Below are 20,789 nucleotides of genomic sequence, written 5' to 3'. Positions count from 1 at the left end.
GAAAGGACAGCTGAAAGCACAAATCTCAATAGCTTCAGATGAGAGCCAGAGACCAGGAAGTGACCCACATTTACAATGGGTCCAAAAGGATGATCAGATCCTCCATCTCTTAACAATGATTGGATGCAGTCCATGCTGTGATACCTTTGCCCTGTGAATAAAGGGATTTATTTTAAGATAAGGTATAGGCTATTAATGACTTATCTTAGTAACCTGGGATCTCTGGTGCTACACCTTGTGGGAATTCTACCTGCAATTCTACCTTTAAGATAATAGAAAACAGGCTGCAGGAAAGATTTTTACAAAGAGATGTGAGAAAGTTGCATTGTATGAAACAGTAGGACTACGTTATTTTTTTCTTGTTGTGCAAATTCAACAAGGAATCCATTGTCTGTAAATCTGCTTGACAAAGGAAAACACCAAGTGTGATTACCTAACAGGGAAAATACTGATTAAATAAAAAGGATGTGTCTTGCTTTCTCTGGTCAGCTCAGGGCACAAATTTTCTATTAGTTTTGTATAAAGTAAATAATTTGTCATGATACCAACATATGCAACAATAAAATATTGGTTTTGTGAAAACTCGTGTTGACAGACACTGTCTGCTCCAGATGAATCTCAATAAGGGACAAGAAGGCTGGCTACAGGGTGGGAGGGGATGTGGGAGGGGTGAAAGGAAAGGCCACAGTCACAGGGGGCAGAGCTGAGACTTGAACTTGGGCCAGTCAATGCAGAGTTCATACTGCAATGGTTTCTTTTAAATCATATCACTGTATTCCCCAGCGTCATGTACAAGCAATGTTCCCAAATAAAAAAAACTTACTACAGTGCCCATGGTTGGTAGTGGGGCTTCATGTCTGATCCCAGCAGTCCCTTCTACACCCCAGTAAGCAGATTTGGGTTCAGCTATGCAGAAAACAGGCAGCAGAAAAGCCTTTCTGCCTGATCTTCCCACCTCTGCACACTGCAGCACCTCTACCCAAGACACCTCTGCAGCACTGCTGCTGCGTTGTTGGCTTCCCGTGGATGCTTTGCAGTTTCCAGAATTCAGATTCTCTTTTGGATGCTTCTGTGGCTCCCCAGTCACTGTTTGACTGAGCACTTTGTAGTGCTCATCTGGCCAACTTAAGAACAAACCTAAGACACTTGAAAATACTGAAATCAGCAAGAGAACAGCAGTTCTTCTCCTGAATAGGGCTCTGGAGGACAGCGTTGTCCACCAGGAGCAATGGGCAGAGACAAGGAGACTCAGCAAATAACATGGTTAGTTTTATGTGCTGGGTTCCTCCTTCTCAGCAGATGCTTCTTCAGTGCTTAACGTTCCCTTCCAGATCCATCACTGCTAATAGTGTTGCCTGGGGATATGTCTGGCTCTACAGATGGAGAGCAGATGTTCCAGCAAGCCTACTTTTAGCATGTTCAAGGGAGATTTGGCTCTCTTAGAGAGACTCTGGACAAAGCAGAAGGGGGGAGGGTAGGGGAAGAAAGAGAGAAAAGCAACAAAATATTTCCCCTTAGAAAGCCAGAGGTCCGGTCTCAGAAAAGAAGCTGAGGTTCCAACTCTTCATATGAACAACCCTTACCACAACTTCAGACTTGTTGCACTCCCAGTGTTTCTGCAACTGTATTCATCAGAGAGGGAGGTAATGTACAACTAATTGGGCTAATTTTGCACCTGTCTGGGGGATGTGGGTAAAGGAGTCTCCAACAGGGAACAAGGTAGCACTGGTACCGCACTGAGTGGGGCTGCTGTTCATTAAGACATGTTGGTATAATTTCAAGATCTGCTCAACCACCGTTTCCCCCAAAACCTCTTCAGACCCAGTGGGATTCAGAAATAACATTTGGTTGCCGGTCCTTTTTAATCAGTAGGGTCTAATGAAAGCAAATTCTTGAGTCAGAAACTATGTCCTGTGTTTATGTCTATGTTAGGCAATAGAGCCGTGGTCGTTTGGGTCTGAATTTTTCCAGGTGTAGATGTCCGCATCTCCCTGGGAACTACCTTCCTCAGACCTGACCCCTTCTCTGTCATCTGAACAAATCCACCCAATGCAGGTTCAGGGATTTTGCCTATTTCATAGAATTTTGGGTATAAACCTGCTTTCAGGAAATATTTCCACTGCATTATTTTTTCTTCACAGTACCTTAGCAGCTGAAAGCTGTTACTCTGTACCTGTATCTAAAAGATAACAGGGTTTCCTAAGGTTATTTTGGAGGTAGATCTTCATCTCCCCTTCTTGTCCCATTGGCCTTATTTCAGACTCAGCTTGGGCAACCTTCCCAATGACATTTTTAGCGGAATCAGCGAAACCTCCCAGTTCTGGAAAAATGGCGTTTTTTTTTTCCTGAGAATTTAGTTTGAGCATGTTTCCGTCATCTTTAAATGCTTAATAAAGGGAGTCATTCCTTGGTCTGGACAAAGAACAGAAGTAGAAAGGACCAGATGCTTTGCTTTCAAGTTAGATGACTCCAAAGTACAAGTCCATCATCTCATTGCTGCTAATCCATTATGGTGTGCAACTCATCATCAGAGTTGGGAATTGGGTCCCAGATGAACAGAGAAGACCAGACGGAAGTTGCCAAAAGTCTGGGGGAATGCTTTATCCCGGTGGGAGAGCGCAGCTTTTGGTGGTGTGGCTAACTCAATATGTTAGTAACAGCGCTGACAAACTACAGCTATAGAGAAATCTCCAGGACCTGAGATGTCCTCGTAATTGGCTGGTTGAGCTCCTTACAGCCACAGCTAAAAAGTGGACCACTGTGGTCCTATCCCTTCTTTTGAGCCATATGCCATACCTGGGATATCTGAATTACTGGGCACATTGTTTGTGAAGTGCTGGGGACAAGAAAAGTGCAAGTATTATCATTTAACAATGGGATGTGCATCTTTTTAACCTAAAACAATAGCAAATGTAATGATGTAATGAAAAGCAGAACAAGGATTTCCAGGGCAAGAGAATTTCAAAGGGATATTTCTGAGATGCTCCAATAATTGTGAAATTAAACCTTCACAGCATACACGGGACGTTGATTTTAAGTGAAAAAGGTAACAGGACCTTTATTATTCACAGGGTAGAAACATCAGACGTCAACGTTTGTAGAGGAAAGCACTGGTGAATGATTGTTAATATAACTGATTTATTTCATTATTAGTATAAACTAGTCAAGACAGTCTTTGCTTTAAAAGTCTTTGGTGTTTAAAACCGAACACAGTCACTTTAACCTTTCTGCAGGGTGTTTGCAAAGTTACAAAAAATTAATCCCAGTCTCTAGGAGAAGGAAGGTATTTTCTCTAATAAAAACACTCACTTGTGGTTTCCCCTTTTTCACAGAGCTTTTTATGAGCTGGGGGATGTCCTCTGGACTGTTGCTGCCAAATAGTTCTTCATCCAAGTCACTGCACTGGGGTTTGTGACTGCTTATTTGAGTGTATGGTCATCTTTGGGAGACCTATCATAGACATCAGCCTATGCTTAGCTGTACAGTTTTGATCTCAAGGGGATGAAAGTGCTCGTGGGAACTTCTGAAGGAAAGTGGTGCTCCTCGTGCAATGACCTTAAGAAGGCTGTGTGCCCTGCATTTCACTGTGTCTTTTTCAACCCTCTGAAACATACCCCTAGCAAGGTTAACATAATGCTGCATCCAGGGATTACAGATAGTGCCCATGAATAACCCTGTCTCTGTAACCAATGAGAAATATATCTAGGAAGAGGAAAAACTGCCATTCATGTTACATCTAGTGCTGTTAGTGGTTTTATTTGAATATCTCAAAGTGGTGAATTTAGATACTTTGCTCCCATTCATGGGTGACAGCCATCAGGAACTAAGAGGACTTCCCTTCTTCTTTTTCTCCTTCTTGAGGAAAACAAATCTCAGCCCCTTTGCAAAACCACTGTAGAAAATACGTCTTCTGCAAGGTGCAGTTATTAAAGGGATGGGTTATCCATTCCTGGAGCCACAGGTGCCCTTTCTTTGGGTACAAGAAATCCTGAATATCTGCCTTGTTTTTAGTCATGATTTAATGAAAAAAAAAAAAAAAAGCCCCACAAATTCTGTCTCCCATTCCTGTACTGAGGCTGTTTTTTCTTTAGCCTTTCTGCTTTCCCTAAGGAGAGAGCTGATGAGGAGGCACAGTTGGGCACAGCCAAAAGGATGACCTTGTCTCCTCTCCAAGAGGAGACCCATGCTTGTGTTTGCACCTCTGTCAGAAATCTCATGATGTTTCCCATTAATGTGTCATCTTTGTGGGATTTTGGAGTCTGATGCTTTCACTGTGCACCAGACCAGAGAGCAGAGCCTGAAGTCCAGGCTGGTGTGGCTGATGGTAGGGTTCTGGCTGGGCTGGGACCTGGTTCCTGGCTCCCCCCAGCCCTGCTCCCCTCCTGCTTGCTGCATGTGCACAGTGGTCCTCAGGACTTGTTAATCATGCAGGTGGCACCTCATAAACCTGCCTGGAGACCTCGTGTTTGAAAAAAGAGTCACCCGGGCAGATTTACAGAGTGATGTCTGTTTGACTGACAGCTGTTGCTACTTTATGGGGAGCCAGCACATGTTCACACTATAAAACAGGAACAATAACTTGGGAAAACCTCTGCCTGCATGAGATGCTTCAGCCCCTCTCTCCATCTGGGAGGTGGTTCTTCCTGGCTGCTATCAACCACCTTAGATGTGCTTTGGATGCAATTCAGTTCCTCTTAGCCTTGGTTGACTCAGTGGACACAGTGGCAGGACCAAGCATGCACGAAACCTGTTTCTAGTGGAGAGCTGTCACACCATATTATCATGATGCTGCACTGGGGGAGAGAAGAACCTTTTTTTTTCCCCAAGGGGTTGTTTTGTGTTGCAAAAATGTCTCTAAGAAATCAGGAAATAAAAATCAGAAATCTAGGAACAAGATCAGGTGCCAGCCACAACAACAAACTGGTCTGGAAGAGAAACTCTCTCCCAAATCTGCATGGGGACAAAGACAGTAGCAGATGGTGACAACCAAAGGACTGCAAGGGGCCTGCTTTACTCCATGGTAAATGCAAAGATTAAGTCTTGAAAAGCGATTTTGAAACCACCTGGATGGGGAGTTTACTAAGCATGGTTGGTGAGGACAGAGCTCTGCAGCTGAACCCCACACCAGCATGCCTTACCTGGGAGGCCTGGGGGAATCAGAATCACGGTCACCTTCCACTGATGTTTAGCTGATGGTGATCTCACTCTATTTTTCAGTATTTCCTCCTTTTTCCTGCCAGCAGGTGGTTGCTGGGTTAAAGAGAGCCAGCGCTTTCTTTGTGAAAAACGAGTGTCTCACAGCAGCAAGGAGGAAGCCAAAGTCTTGGGGAAGATTCAGATCAGATGAATCACCCTAAGTCAGAAATAAGCTTAACTCCACCATCTCCCACCCTTCCCTCCCTGCGCTGAATCAGTGGTGATCGGAAGTGGCACCATTTTCTGGGGCAGGTCTGCAGAAGATCAAGGTCATAATTACATGACTGCATGAGAGAAAGAGGCAGTGGCAAGCAAATGAGCATCAAAGTGAAGAACAAGGACCTGAGAGCTGTTCCCAGCAGCACGAATGCAGTCTCCCTCCGTAAAAACAGTGAAGTGTTTAGATCCCTTGTGGTGGCTGCCAGTCATCTTGGGTAGGTTCCCAAGTGTGAATTCTTGCTCTATGAATTCAGCATCAACAAGAAGCGAGTTTTCATAGGATTTAAAGCCAGAAGGGAATCATTAAGATCCTCCAGTCTGATCACTGTGATAACCAGTGCCTTTTGTTGTTACCCAGCAACTTTGGCCCCAAGCCCAGTGGGGATCTTCTTGTTGCAGTTGGATATGTTTTAATAGGATACATCCAATATTGACTGAAAGTCTCCAAGTGACAGAACACCAAAGGATCTGCATATGTTGGCAGGCTGTTATTGTCTTTGCTGAAGCCGTGCATCTGATTTCCTGGCTGAAGACCTTTCCATGCCTCTATTTACTGCCAAGTGCCCCAGTCGGAAAGGTCAGATTTGAAGCATGGCTCAGCACTGGGGGACCAACTAGCAAATTGCCTGGAGAGAGAGGACACCCTCCCCAGTAGTGAAAACACTGGGAAGAGACAGAACACAGGCAGGACCTCTGCCAGCAGCTTCTCTGGGCTGCACAGCAGCAGCCATAGGAGCGAGCAAACGGAGACGAACCAGGGAAGCACAGTCCAATGCTGCTTCCCCAGTGAGGCACCTAATTCCCACTGCCTGTTAGCTAGGGACCTGCATGGGAAGCTGGATAACAAAGCCATCCTGTAAAGCTAACTTTAGCTGCCTATGAAAGAGATGTTGACACCTGAACTGGCTGAATGAACTCTCTTCACCGATGCTGGCAGGAAATCGGAAGCAGGCAGTGGGGAGGATGAATTACCTATGAACGGGCAACCCAGCTTCCAGGAGATGAATGGCACTTAAAGTGACCAAAGCCTCCCTGGAATTCTCTAAGTTGGCCTACAGGCTGCTAAGCCAGGTCTGTTTTGCTACTTGAGTCCTTGTTCAGCAAGCCCACAAGCAAATCCATTTACTGAAGCTTTGGGCATGGGAGTTTCTGTAAATGCGTGCTTCGTTCTACATACCTATATATGTCTCCTTTGCTGCCCAAATATTCAGGCTGCATTTCAAACCCGTGAGGAAAGAAGCCCTGACTTTTCAAACAGTTGCGACTTCAGCATGAACCAGCCACAGCTCCAGAAGTCCCTAAATTGCAGGTTGTTGGAAGCTAGGGGAGGATGCCAGGGAAAATCTGCATGAACAGATTCCTGTGTTCTTTCCATGAGCATCCAGAACTGGATATATCAGCCAGGAGAGTGTGGACTCCTGGCCAGGCTGCCTAGCAGAACTGGTGAATTAGATCATAACATTAGCTTAAAAAGCCTTCTGCTGTTTTCCATCTGAATGCATTTGGGAGAGACTAGTTGTCTTTGGTCTGTAGGGGTTATGCATTCTGGTTTTCCAAAAAAAAAAACCAAACCAACCCCCCAAAAAACTGAGCTTCTCATGAAATCTTCTGATACCAAAACTTGACACTTGGAGACTATCAAGACTTGGCACTATCAAGCACTATTAGCCTTGCACTGAAGTTTGAGTCAGTCTTCAAGGAATTTGTCTGAAATTTCTAGCCATAGTGAGAAAGACTTAAATGGGAAATCTTTTGAGAAAACTGCACGCACTGGGGAGTTCTGCTACTTCACAGTTCTGGGCGGCCAGCAAATTGTGATGAGAGCAGCTTTTTGCAAAATCTGTCTCCAATGTCAGCTGGAACTGTGAGTTGCACAAGCCACTGACATGAATAATAATGCATGGGAAGATGTTGCACAACCCTTTCAGACCTCAGAGGCTCTGCAGTTCATGCCATTCATGGGCAAAGGTTGGGTCCATTCCTTATTTTAGCTGGAAAGATACATTTAATTGTGACTACTGCATGAAGACAAAAGCACGTGGCTGGGATATTTCTGGGAGTTAGGTCATTAAATGGTATAGCTGAGGCTGGTGAATAGAGTGCTGCAGCTCCCAGGGGGGCAGTTGGCGGTGTGGAGTTCCCTCAGAGAGTTTATGTGCTGTATTGGCCATATAACATTCAGATATTATGGAGAATTTATGAAAAGCAAAGTGGTATTTTAAAGGTGCCAAATGAAAGCCTCATTTTCAGATGGAGAAACCAAGGCACACCATGGGTACCAACTCAGGAGGTCAGCAAGCCAACTGCATGGAGGAAGGATTAAATCTCCTCTGGCTCTGTCCGCTAGGAAACACCATGGCCCCAGCTCCAACAGCTGAGCTCCCTGTCAATGCCCAGAAGGTACGAGCTGGTTTGTGTCTTATTGTTGTGCTCTCTGTGCAATATGTCCTTCCAGGAAAATGCCATTTATTTAAAATAGTGAGTCCCTTTTTAAAACATATTTTGTGTTTTGAGTGCAGGTCAAATAGCAGACACTTTCGATTAATGCAACATCGAGATATTGCAAAAAAAAAAAAAAAAATCACATGCCGTGGTGGGAAAAGGTATAAAGGACAAAAGTTCAGTACTGTTCAAAATTTTGGGGAGGTGGGGAAATGAGCAGGAATGATTATATCTAAATAGAAAGCCAATGCTTGCAATTGCCAAGGCATCAGCCAAAAGGAAAACACAACTCTGATCGCAGTAAAATCATGTATGAGTCATGATGGGCCAAGAACAAGTTTGCTTTCTTTTCCCCCTCATTGAACAGATGATGATTACAAGATAAATCATGCTTGGAGTCAAATCAAGTGATTGGATTAAAGTTTAGTTGAGTATTTAGAGACTGTTTAGGACACAATGGAAAGCTAATTGAAAACTTACATTTGTGAGACCCTTGAACTTTCCAGCTCTTAATAAAATACTACTGCAAAGTACGCAAGGGTTCCCTGTGGGAGAGATTCCTCTCCACAAGTGCTTTTATTCCTCAGGTATGTGGAAAAATGGTATTCATTTTCTCTACAAGTTCACCAAAGAAAAGTATGTTCATGATCGTAGTTCAACTGTTGTTCACAATGCAGTAACTTAATCTATTCAGCTCACTGAAAATCAGTGAAGCAAGACAAAGAAAATTCCCTTTTTAAAAAATGAAATTTTAAACACTTCATTCTTTTAACTAGTTTTTGCTCTTCTGAGCAGCTTGTATTCCAGAGTGACTGGCTGGTTGCATTGGGCTGAAGTGACTCTGGAGTCTTAAAAACTATGTAAAAATTCCTTCTAGATGTGCTGTAGTAGGAAATGTCATGCTTTATTTGTCCTAATAATATAATTGCATCTGGAATCACCCCCAGTTCTTTAGGAACATACCCAGCCTCCAGCTTCAAAGCAGTGTCCTTTTTGGTGGAAATACCAGTGAAACCCACAAATAATGAGAATAAACTTCCCCATGTCCACACACACACACAAACACACAGAAATGAAAAACCTCATTCTTCATTTGGCCTCTATGTAACCAAGCACAAGTCTTTCTTGGTAATCCTTACCATTGAAGTGAAGCTGCAGAAGATCTGTAGTCAGATTCATTTGCTCCCTTGCACTTTCTGACTCTTATAGATTCTTTATCTGACATTTCATTGCCCTGGAAGAGGGGAGATCTTAGGTGGCATCAAGATATTTTGCAGCCAGAGCCTGCACACTACAGGGCGTTATAAGACAGCACTCTGGCTTTCATGAAAGCCAACTCTATTTAAGCTACTACCAGTAGAAGTGACAAGCAGGGTTATTCAACAACCCACACACAAGTGGGTCAGATGTGAGCCCACACCATCCAGGTCTGATTCCAGGGGGAGGAAAGGAACTGCCCTCAGTCTGCATGACTGTAACTTTCCCTTCCCTTTCCTTTCCTTTAACTTTTCCATGCCGTTTCCTTTCCTGGGCTACACTTCAGACCAACAGGTCATGTAGCCACAGCAGACCAAGTTGGTACCAGGATCAGCCTGAGTTCAGTGACTATAAGCTCTACATTAAATACCTCACTTTTGCCAAGGTAAGCATGGATATCGCTACAGTGCAACTTGATCATATCTGCTGTAAACAACTGAGGCAGAGAGGTGAAGATAAGGCATGAGGGGTTAATGTTTTGGGACAAGTTACCAACCTAGGCTAAAATCTAGTCCGTTGAAGAGTTCACCTCATTGCCTAACCATTGCCTCCCACTGATTTCAATGGCACTTTCATTGAGTGCATTGCTCTTTAGCATCAGTGTTTCATATGCATCAAACAAAATGACAATATTAAAACAGTCATAAAGCTAACCTTCTATTTGTGCTAATTAATGTCAATTACATGCATCAGAATGGGAAGTTCCCTATAGTAGCATTGCTATATGATATACCCACAAAAGCCAGCGTAGCATTTGCTTTTTCTTAACAGCTGTAGTTTGTTCTTCATTAGAAAGCTTTATTATGTCTTAGAGTGATTAATGAGTTCTGGGACGACTGGGTAATAAGCCAGCAGTCACAAGCTATAGGACACTCCTTTGTGGATTAGAGGAAGATGGATCAGAAAGATGAATATGTTTCTATTCACTGTTGCAGATTCTGAGATCTTTCATCTCAGAGCTAAAGAATGTGGGATGGACGCAGCACTGGAGGTGACACTGTGTCTTGCTCAAGGTCCATTGCACGTGCATGACTTTTCTGTGTGGAGCTGCCCAGAACATGTTAGAATAAGAAACATTTTGAAGATGGAAAAACAGCTGATTTGCGGGTGATGGTACTTGCACAGCTTTAGGAAGAAGTGAGAAGTCTATGTTTTGTGATGCCTGAGATGACATCCATGTGAATGAATATCCTCTCATTTGGGGAACCTGTGGTTTATACTGATTTCTGGTCTCAAATATGATGGGCAGGTACAATGACATGAGATAATCTCAGCTTGCATACAGCTTGCATACTAGGAAACAGGAATGCTTTGTACCCGTGGTAGCTGGGTAATGTGACAAGCTTAATTAGCACTCATTGGAATCAGTATGGTAGCAGTCTGAGAAATGCTGTGTCTTCCCCATAGTATGACAGGTTATGGTTTTGCTGTGCGTGCTTCAGCTGTGAGCAGAAGTTCACTCTGCCTACCCTGAGTCCTCTTGATGCCAAAGATCTCCACCTTTGGCTCTGCCACTGGAAGGCATGAGTCACTGCTCTCAAACCTGCGTCCCTGCAAAATTGGGTGGTGGGAACAAAGCAGAGTGGGTTTTGATGTGAAGCCTCTAGCTTCATGCTTTCATTTCAGCAATCATTTGGTTTATTTAGTGGAATAGATACCCTAGCTAAAAAAATCTTGGGGTGGAATATTTGAATTGAGCTCATGGTGTCAAAACACTGCCTTGCATGGGGAAAACGCCTCACTTTTCCCCCTTGCTGTGGGGAAATGAAGAGTTGAGGGGTTTTTTGATCTGGTCTCTTTGTTGAAAAAAGAAAGTTACCTACTTTCTTCAAATTGGGCAGCATTTTCTGAGTTTGGAGAGCAACTCAGGGTGCTCTGAAATAGCAACCTGAACATGGACTGAGATGCAGCAACTCTGTGTAACAGCCAAAGCTGGGAGTAGCTTTGAAGTCCCTTGTGTGTGAGGCCATGATACCTCATAACGTGGTGTTTTATCAAATAACTTGTAGGCCTTTTTTCACTACTACTGCTGGATTTGATGAGGTAGGATGTCTGGGTGCTTTGGCTAGGACCATGGTTTGTATTGGGTGTCATAAAAAAGGTATGCATGATTTCAGGCTCTCCTCCCCTTATGGGTCTCTCATCTCCTCTACTTTAACGAAAGTAATAATAATTACAACAATAAGATGATATGCATTATCTTAAGGGCCTGTACACTGAGTGGTAAGCCAGGAGTTTTTGTGTCCCCCTGAGAGCTCTTCTGTCAACTGCTCTTAATATTTCTGCGGTCTTTGCAACCCGTATGGTTAGCAAACCTCCATGAGGGGGAAACTCCTTCAGCTATATGTAGAAAATACGACCAAGAAGATGAACAAGATCACATTAGGTGGAGTCTGGGGACATAGGGCCCTGGATGGATACTAGGCGGACGGCACGAATCTCCTCCTCGCTTTTGAGAACAACTGTGTTCGATTACATGTTGTGCAAACTCATTCTGTTTTGGTTTTCCCCTCCAAAGGCTAGGGCAGATGTTGTATTATGAGTCTGTGGTGGGGTTCCAGCTAACAACCCTGCACTGCATTTCAGGTCTAAATCTCCCACTTTTTGACACTTTTGAGAATGGGCAGCTGAACAAAAGGGAATTAAAGCTGTTGGACATATTTGTTACTCATCAAACACCCTATGCTTTGCACCTACAGACTTGTATTTTGCAGAAGCAAAGGCAGTTTGAGAGAAGTGGGATGTGGAACCAAAATGGAATATGGGACCAAGGGACACAGAACCTCTGAGTTAACTGTGAGAGACAGGATGGAAACCAATGGAGGTCTATGTGCTGAGCTCTGTGGCATCTCCATGGGAAGTGCAGCAGGAGAGACAAGAGTATTGCAGGGTAGTGATATGTGTTTGCCTTCAGAAAAAAAAAGTCTCCTAGCTAGAGGAATACAGAGTTTGTGCTGTATTCATGAGAGTCCTTTGAGAAAGCAAAGCACGTGTGCTGGCCATTTCCTCAAAGAAAATATTCTTTGCGAAAGCTAATAATTTTAGCAGGGATTCCTTTCTTCCTCTTGAGGAGAGTTAAATGAAGTTATGGGTCAGTAAGAGGGCATCTGTACAATGCAGAGGAAGAATTTCCAAAGCTTTAATGTAGTCCCTTCATTTGGAGAAGACCTGGTCAAATTGGCTTTCTAAAACATTTTCTTTATTAAAGATTTTATGGGTGCTTTTTGCTGGTTCGCTGAGGCTGTTAAGCCACTCTGAATTCGTAGGACTCAATAGATGAAACAGATAGAAGCTTAGGAAGGTTTTAATAATTTTCCTTCCAAGAAGATGAAGTTCCCGGTAGTCTCTACCATACTTGTGCAGATTTCTTCAGACAAATATTGTGTAATTTCTAGCTGTGAGTGGCATTGTTCCTCCTTCCAGCTGATAAAAGAGCATTGCCATCTAGGGTCATGAAATGCCAGGACATGTTCAGTATGCCACTGTCCTTCTGCATTTATATTTATATTCTCAAACTCACCCAAAATCCCTTTTCTTCTGAGATAAGAGATTGGAAGCTCTCTGAGCAAACTTCACTGATAACGTTCAGACCTCCTGTGTGTAGTAACTGGACAACCAATAGCTCTCTTTTGGGCTGTAATTTCCTCACTCAGAAATCATTTTAATCAGAACCGAAGCTCGATGAGGACTGTAGAGTCACAAGTGAAATTAATAACTGGATGTTGAGTTTGTGGTTCTGTTGAATGAAGGAACCCTTGGAAAGGTGTTGGGTAAAAAACTGACTCATGATGGGAGAGCAGGGGCCATAAGTTGAAACTAATCTTAATGAAAAAGGGTATCCAACAAGCAGCTGCAGGGCTGTTAAGTCTGCCTACTCAAATCTCCACTGGACCGTGCTTCTTTGCGTCCTGATTTTGAAAGCCCAATTTCCTGAGAGATTGCATGATTATTATTTTTTAATCTAAAATGTATGGCTGAAAGAAAAAGTATTTTAAAAAAGCCTGGCAATGCAAATGAGATCACTGAGCGGTTTTCTGGAAATGCCGTACATTGTGTTGCCCAAAACTTGGCATTTATGGAAGTGACCAGCGGGGAGGAAATGGAATTGTTCTCATGGCCGCTGTCAACTTGGATCATCAAGTCACACCGCAGATTTGGCATCTCTGACGGAAAAGAGAGGCTTTCCAGTCCGGTACAATCCCGCTTCACAGCGTCAGTAATTGCGTAGGTTGGGATCGGTGAGGATTGACAACTGGGTGGGACAGCATTGTATAAGTCTGGTGCTTTCTTGTCTCAGATTAATGATCTTCAAATCTGGTTTTCAGGGACACAGACTCACTCACACGTAAATAAAAAACAGAGGGAAGCTTTTAACACTCAGATGCTTGCTATTCCAAGCAACAGCTAATGCAATGCCTTGCTAAGGCATACCATTGACTGAAAACATAGCGGTCCTTTCGTGCCTTACCTTTTCCCTAGGATATCTCTCTGAAGGGATTCAAAGCTGTTTTTAACACTGAGATCTTGATCTTGGTTTCCTAGCTTCAACTAAAAATTTAGCCTCCATTTAGCAGGCTCCTGCAAAAGACAGGTGCCTCTGGAAGGTGGTACAGCCTACTCAAGGTCTGAATCAACCCCTGGAGGGGTCTCTCTATTGACAGATGAAATCAAAGGTGGCTTTGTTTACTTTACTTAGCTGCTGTAGAGAAGTGCCCACAGCTGGGGATGGTGGACCCAGCGTCAACTTCATGCAGGTCTGAGTAGTTGTGATCCAGGAGGACGCACTCATGCGGAGGTGCAGCAGACTGAAGCTTGTCCAGCCTTGTGATGAAGGAGAAGCTTCTGTCATGTGGCCCCTCTTGTGTTTGATATTTCATGAGCCTTTGTTGGAACAACCCCACCTGATCTGTTCAGACTGTGCCAGCGCCACGGGCCAAGATTCAAAAAAGTTGTTGTTTCCAATTTAAAAAAAAACACATTACAGCTATAGAAATTGAGAAGCCCACATCTTGGCAGGGGATGGGCTTGAACACCATTTCAATGCAGTAACAGCATTAAAGTCCCATCCTGTTCCCATTGAAGTTGGTGGCAAAGCTCCCATTGACCTCAGTGGGAATAGGATCAGGCCCCTGTACGTAAACACGGTTGGGATGGATCCGCTAGGGCTTTACTCCTAGTTTTGGGTCTGTGGATGTCAGTGGTGCTTCCACTGAGGCAATCATGGTGGAGTGGTGGCGTGGGTCAGGACCAGAATTGCTTCTAATCAGTGCCCCGTGGCTCTCCGTGCATTTATCAAATGGAATTTCAGGCTGAAAACAAAGGGATTGAAAGGTTGAAAAACAATGAAGGAATGCACACTTGGCAGCTCTGCTAACCAGATGTTTGTTTCTTTTTCCTTGTTCTTAACAATGACTAAAAAACTCGTGAACAGTCTCAAGCCCAGTGCAAGGTCAGCCTGAAACTAGGTAAGAGGTGTCGCAACAAGGCGGAACGAACATCTGGGAATGGAAAATGTTAATTTATACCAGGATCCGGTACTGTGGCTCAGAAAACACGGCTGAACCTTCAGAAGGCTGGGTGCATGTGTGCTTTCCCTTCCTACAGCAAGCCCCATCAGTCGTGCGAAGCTCTTGCGGAAGTTCGCAATATTCCCTTTGTGCTGTTGTGTGAACTGCTTCCAAGAGCAGTTGAACTGTTGCGCTGGAGTCAAAGCAGAAAGAAGCCAATGTTAAAACGAATATGCATGTACATATAAATATATGCATCCATTTCCTGGAAAATGCATACCTAAATAGTGGAGCAGCAAGTTGTACGTTGTACTTCGGGGAGATTTTGAGGGAGAGAATAGCTCTTGTAGAGTTAGTCTTATTAAACAGAGTTTTTCATTATGCTGCAAGAGGTGCCTATCTGAAGAATCCCCAGTTGGTTTTGACAAAATCAATCCAAAAAGGGAAAATTACTGGGTGGGAAGCAGCAATATAATGCCCTGAGGCTGCAGAGCAGTAAATTGAATCTCTGGCCTCTCTGCTGTGTCACCCCTGACAATATGCACTTCTTCAGCAGCATCTCCTCAAGACTGTTCCCAGAACCAACATCCTTTTGCCTTGTTTCACAGAAAAACACCTCATTAATCAGTTTGGAGAACATAACAGAGAAGTAGATAAATTTAAAAACAAAAAAAAAAAAAAGAAAAAAAAAAAGGTTATTAATTCTTATTACTAGAGAAACTAAGCCAGAGAGGTAGAAGTGACTCATTCATTACTTACTTGTTCATTAATGACGGGATTAAGAGTTGAGCTCTTGTTATCTGACCAACTGGCTTTTTTTCAGATCACATCTGTCTAGTAGTGACTCCACAGCCAAACAACACGTTTGGCCAGGAGGCAGCATTTTACTAAACTGGTGTGTTTGCGATTGCATGACCTTACTCTTGCTTGAATCAATGTGGCAAAAAAATAATCTTTTAACAACTGGTTCTGTTGGGTATGACCATTTCCAGGGAAAAATAAATCAGATATATTTAAGTTCAATTCATGTAGAAGTGCTTCCTTGGGCTGCATAGGCAGTAGGTGACAGTGAATCAGTTTAATTGGTTTAGATTCGTAAGAAAATAGTACTATCAACAGCATTAGGATTAGGACCAGCAGCTGCTCATGAGTACAACTCACAAAACTTGTGCAGCTCTATGCATGTAAGCATCACATTAATTAATCTGTGTGTAAAACTGGACTGCACTGCCTGAGGAGGATAACCCTGGACAAAATTAAGCTGTAGTCCCCAGAAGAATATGCTATTAGGGGAGTTTCAAAGTGGCAGGAGCCTGGATAAGGTCAGTGAGGATGCTCTAACAATAGCAACAATCCCAGCAGCTCTTAGGAGGAAGGACAGAAGGAAACTATTTTATTAAGCAGTTTCTTCCTGAACATCTAGTAGCTTGCAGGTCTGCTTAGGTCTTCCAGCTGGGAAAACCTGCTCTCCACAGATACTGGAGCTCTCACAACAAAAAGTTTCCTATCAGCCCTCTCATCTGCTTTCCCTGCCTTACCAGCAGCTGAGTGACCTCCCAAACTCAGCTTTCACCCATTTCTGAATTGATTCTTCTCTGTCTTATACCCTCAGTGTAACAGGCTGTCATGGTTTAGGCCAAATCCACCACTGGGGACCCGAGGGACCCCAGACAGGACCAACAGATGCTCCCCTCTACCCCTCTTCAAAGAGAGAGGCAGAGGAGGAAAAAGAGACTTAAGAGTTTAGAAGGAACTAAACTACTTTAATGAAATATTAATCATGAAATAAAAAGAAATAATGAAATACATACAAAACTGTATCAAGCTCCGAAGATGACAATCGCGACGCTGGCTGGCACTGGGGCAGTCCCAGGCTGGACTCAGTGATGGATGGGAACTGGATTCAGGATCTGCATTCAGGATCGGGATCACAGGCAGATGAACAGAGTCCTCTTCAGACGTTGGCTATTGAAGGAAGAGCCTGTGACCCTTTGATCCCTCAGCTTTTATACTGAGCATGAGGCAGACGGGATGGAATACCCTGTTGGTCAGTTTTGGGTCACCTGTCCTGTCCGCTCCTCCCTGCAGGTGGGACCCCACTATGCTTTTCCGCTTCCGACCCTCCAGCGGGGCAAATAACAAAGTTGGTTGGCCTTGGGGGTTATAGCAATAAGCATAAGCAAGAGCCTCTCTGCATACCATGCCTGGGCATCAGCTATAAACAATTGGTCTTATCACTCTGAGAGAGTGAACACTGTCTGCAGAAGATGCAGTTAATTTCAGTAGTTGGAGAGGCCCAGCTAAGAAGCGACGTTACCGAACAAAATTGGTTCTATTTTACCTCAAACCAGGACACAGGCACATGGAGCAGCATGGACTCTCCTAATGCCACCCACTGGGCTCAGGGACATAATTAACATGCTCAGCAAAGAGCAGCTATTATCTGGACCACCTCAATATGTAGAGGAATAACAGAAAAAAATCCTTCTGGAAGGGCTCCTCTGCAATAGTCCAAGTTGCTCCATTTTCATCTGTGATCCAGCATGGATGTTGGATGTGCCTCCACACCTGGAAAAGCATTTCCCTGATCTGTTGTGATGTGCCCAAGCCTGTCCATCCTTCTCCTGGCTGAAGCAGCATGTTTCCTCAGCCTGCCAGCACTGTCTCATGCCCTCGGGCAAGACAGACCCTCAAGCAAGCACATTTAGTGCAATTTGAAAGGGATTTCTCCCTCATAATTAGAGCACCTTGCCATCCAAGCTGGATGTCATGATGCTGTAATGTGTGGGAGAGGTGCAAGCTCATTTTTGTTCTGTGTTTGGGAGAAACACTCGCCAATGCTGAGGCTATAATCCTCCCTCCTCCTTCTGCTTCCCAGATCTCTGGCTCTCTTCAGAACCACATTGAAAAGAAATCTCTGTTTATTTATGGAGTTTCTGGGAGTCTCAGGTTTGTTTTCCTCTCTCCTACCTCCTGCCAACACTGGAAGTGCCAAAACATAAAAGAGAGGCATTTCTCTTGGAGTTGCCGTTCATGGTTGGAAGAAGGAGTGCCAGAAGTCTAAGGAGAAATCTGCTCTTGATCTTCCCAGCACAGTCTTACAGAATGGAGGGATGGGGAGAGTTCAGCAAAGCATCTGGGCTGCTGGATGCCAACACAGCCTGCATTCCAGCTGGGGATGTGTCATTGCTCCTTTTGATAAGGACAGTGGCACGCAAAGTTGAGGCCAGAGGAAGGACTGCTGAATGCTCCAGAGGTGGTAGCATCTGCTTGCAGATTTTCTGTGCGTGAAAGCAATGGTTCACTGTGTATTTAGTACAGATGTTAAAGCCAAAGCTTCCACATCTACATTTCAAGCTGCATCAGTGGCACAGCGAGCCTTAGCAATGGGCTGCCTTTTTGCTGCAATGTGTGGTCTTAACCAAGGCCCCTTCTGCTACCTGACTAGCATGTTTCACCATAACCAAAGCCTGCTTTGAAAGCAAAGCTTCACTCTGTCTTTGAAGATCTGAGGAATGGGAACAACCCAGAAGAAGAGTTTGATTCTGTCTCAATGGGTTTCCCTTGTGGAGTTAAGCCTCCCTGTTTCTGAAGATATGTTGGTGGGACAGCCAAGGAAAAGTATTAAGCCCTTCCATGAGATTTGTGTCCAAGCTGATGTTGTGCTGAGGTACCAAAGTTCCCATCAGGGAGGTGTAATACAGGGTAGAACTGAATTTTCTTGCAGTCCAATGTAGATGGCTGCAGGAGGCCTTGGATTTTAACCTGTGGCTCATGGGTGGGACAAGTTTGAATTAAACATCTCACATGCCAAAAAGCAGACTTCTGCTTTTGCTTTGAAGTCTATGTTACTCTGGTGAGTGGGAAGGGAATTGTGCAGATGGAGGAGCTTCAACCTCTGCATCAAGGCCATCTGTGAACAAAGATATCCCGGATGGGAAAAAAATCTGCTTCAGGCCACCAAGGACTTAAAAGGATCAAAAAAGAAATCATAGAATCATAGAATCAGTGAGGTTGGAAGGGACCTTTAAGATCATCAAGTCCAACCATTAACCTACCCTGATAAAAACACCACCACTCCTAAACCATGTCCCTAAGCAGCTCATCTACCCTTTTCTTAAACACCTCCAGGGATGGTGAATCCACCACCTCTCTGGGCAGCTTATTCCAATGTTTAATAACCCTTTCAGTGAAAAAATGCTTCCTAACATCTAATCTAAACCTGCCCTGACATAACTTGAACCCATTTCCTCTTGTCCTATCACTTGTCGCCAGGGAGAAGAGGTCAGCTCCCATCTCTCTAAAAACTCCTTTCAGGTAGTTGTAGAGGGTGATAAGGTCTCCCCTCAGCCTCCTCTTCTCCAGGCTAAACAACCCCAGATCCCTCAGTCGTTCCTCATAAGGTTTGTCCTCCAGACCCTTCACCAGCTTTGTAGCCCTTCTCTGGACACGCTCCAACACCTCAATGTCCTTCTTGTAGTGAGGGGCCCAAAACTGAACACAGTACTCGAGGTGAGGCCTCACCAGTGCCGAGTACAGGGGGATGATTACTTCCCTAAATGTGATATTATCAGTACGTTGATTAGGTATCCAAGAAGGAAGACACTGGGGAGACTCTGTAAGCTGGTGACAACACAGGGTGGCATGGTCTTCCCATGTTCACCAGTTGCTGCGACCTGTAGCTGAAGACAGCCAGGAGTTGAATGAATTTCTAACTCTGTGTGCATCTCTACTTGATCTCACTCTGTTTCCTGTTGCTATTATCTCATTCCATGGCTTTCCTTGGCTGCACTCCCAGCACGATTCTTCTGAAGAGGTCTTTACATAAGCTGAGAAAGGGACACTGTCCTTAAAGATGGGTGTTTGGAGGGATTTTCTCTATGTGTTGTTCCCTTAGAGCATTAAGATCTGCCAGGATTGGACTTTTGCCTGACTTTCTTCCTCTGCTATCCAACCCCCTGCTACCTGCCCTGCCAGAGAAACAGACTGTTATCTTTAAGCTATCATTCAGAAGACTTAGGAAGTCATGGGTCAAGAACTAGACCACCTTCTTTTCTTAACCAGTACACAAGTAACTTCACTGAGCTGTCCTCCTGTGTGCTTGCAACCCTGTGGAAGAAGTAGGGTAAAAAGTTCAGCAAACCACAACCCATTTTACAGCAGATCTGCAAAGCACAAATATTAATACCAATAAAACAAGAGGGGGACGATGGTGGTATCCAGTTGCCAGTGGCTGATAGACCTCCAAATAGTTAAACGGGGAGCAAGGCTTTTAATCCACACACAATAAACTGTCGTACCTCCAGCATCAGAAGAATACTGCTTTTTTTTTTTTTTTTTAAACTGGATTATCCCTCCAGAAAACCTTGACACTGCTGAGCTTTCCTGTAAACCATCAGTCTGGATATATTTTATGATGTGATTTATAGAGAGTTTGTTTCTTAAGACTCAAAGCAATATTGCTATAAAAGTATAAAAGATGCATGTTTTGGTAGTGGATGAATGCCATTGCCTTTTTTCCCCAGCTGGGAACCTGCTGAGTGGGTTACCACCACTTGGAAAGATTAATTCTTCATGTGTGGGCATTCAGTGGCAGCCTTGAAGCAGTGCAGATTGCAATGCCATCATCCTTCTGGTCACGAGCAACACCACAGCAGCCACTCAAGCTAAAAGATTAATTAACAAGTTGGAAGACAAGGCTAACATCCTTCCTTGGACTTCCAGCTCCAGTTTTGCTAATTCTTTTTTCTGCAGGTATTTTCACATCACTTTTGCAGCACAATTTTAATAATGTTGTTCTCTGTTCAAGTCATGGAATAGATTAGATAATCCCTAGGCCTTTTCTACCTCTAACAGTTGTGGTTCTGGTTAAATAGCTGTCAAGTTCTGAATTTAAAAGAGCAGAACAAGCCAAGGCTTTTGAGGTTCTGCTGGGAGGATTACAACTTGTAACACATCCCATAGCTTTCCAAAGTGCCTGCATTTTCGAGTTTCCGGACAAAAACTGTTATTCAGCTTTCTGCACAACTTCTTTGTAGTTCACCACACGATCCAACTTTTCTTTCGGCATGAAGATACTGCTAGCCTCCTAAGCCTGATTTCAGTCGAAAACTACCCTCCTTTTCATTGTTTATGACTGAAGATGTTTGCCTATTGCTGAAGCAAAAC

The sequence above is a fragment of the Vanellus vanellus genome (genome assembly GCF_965231255.1).
Source record: "Vanellus vanellus genome assembly, chromosome: 5".
NCBI classification, from domain to species: Eukaryota; Metazoa; Chordata; class Aves; order Charadriiformes; family Charadriidae; genus Vanellus; species Vanellus vanellus.
Note: the sequence above shows the minus strand (reverse complement) of the source record.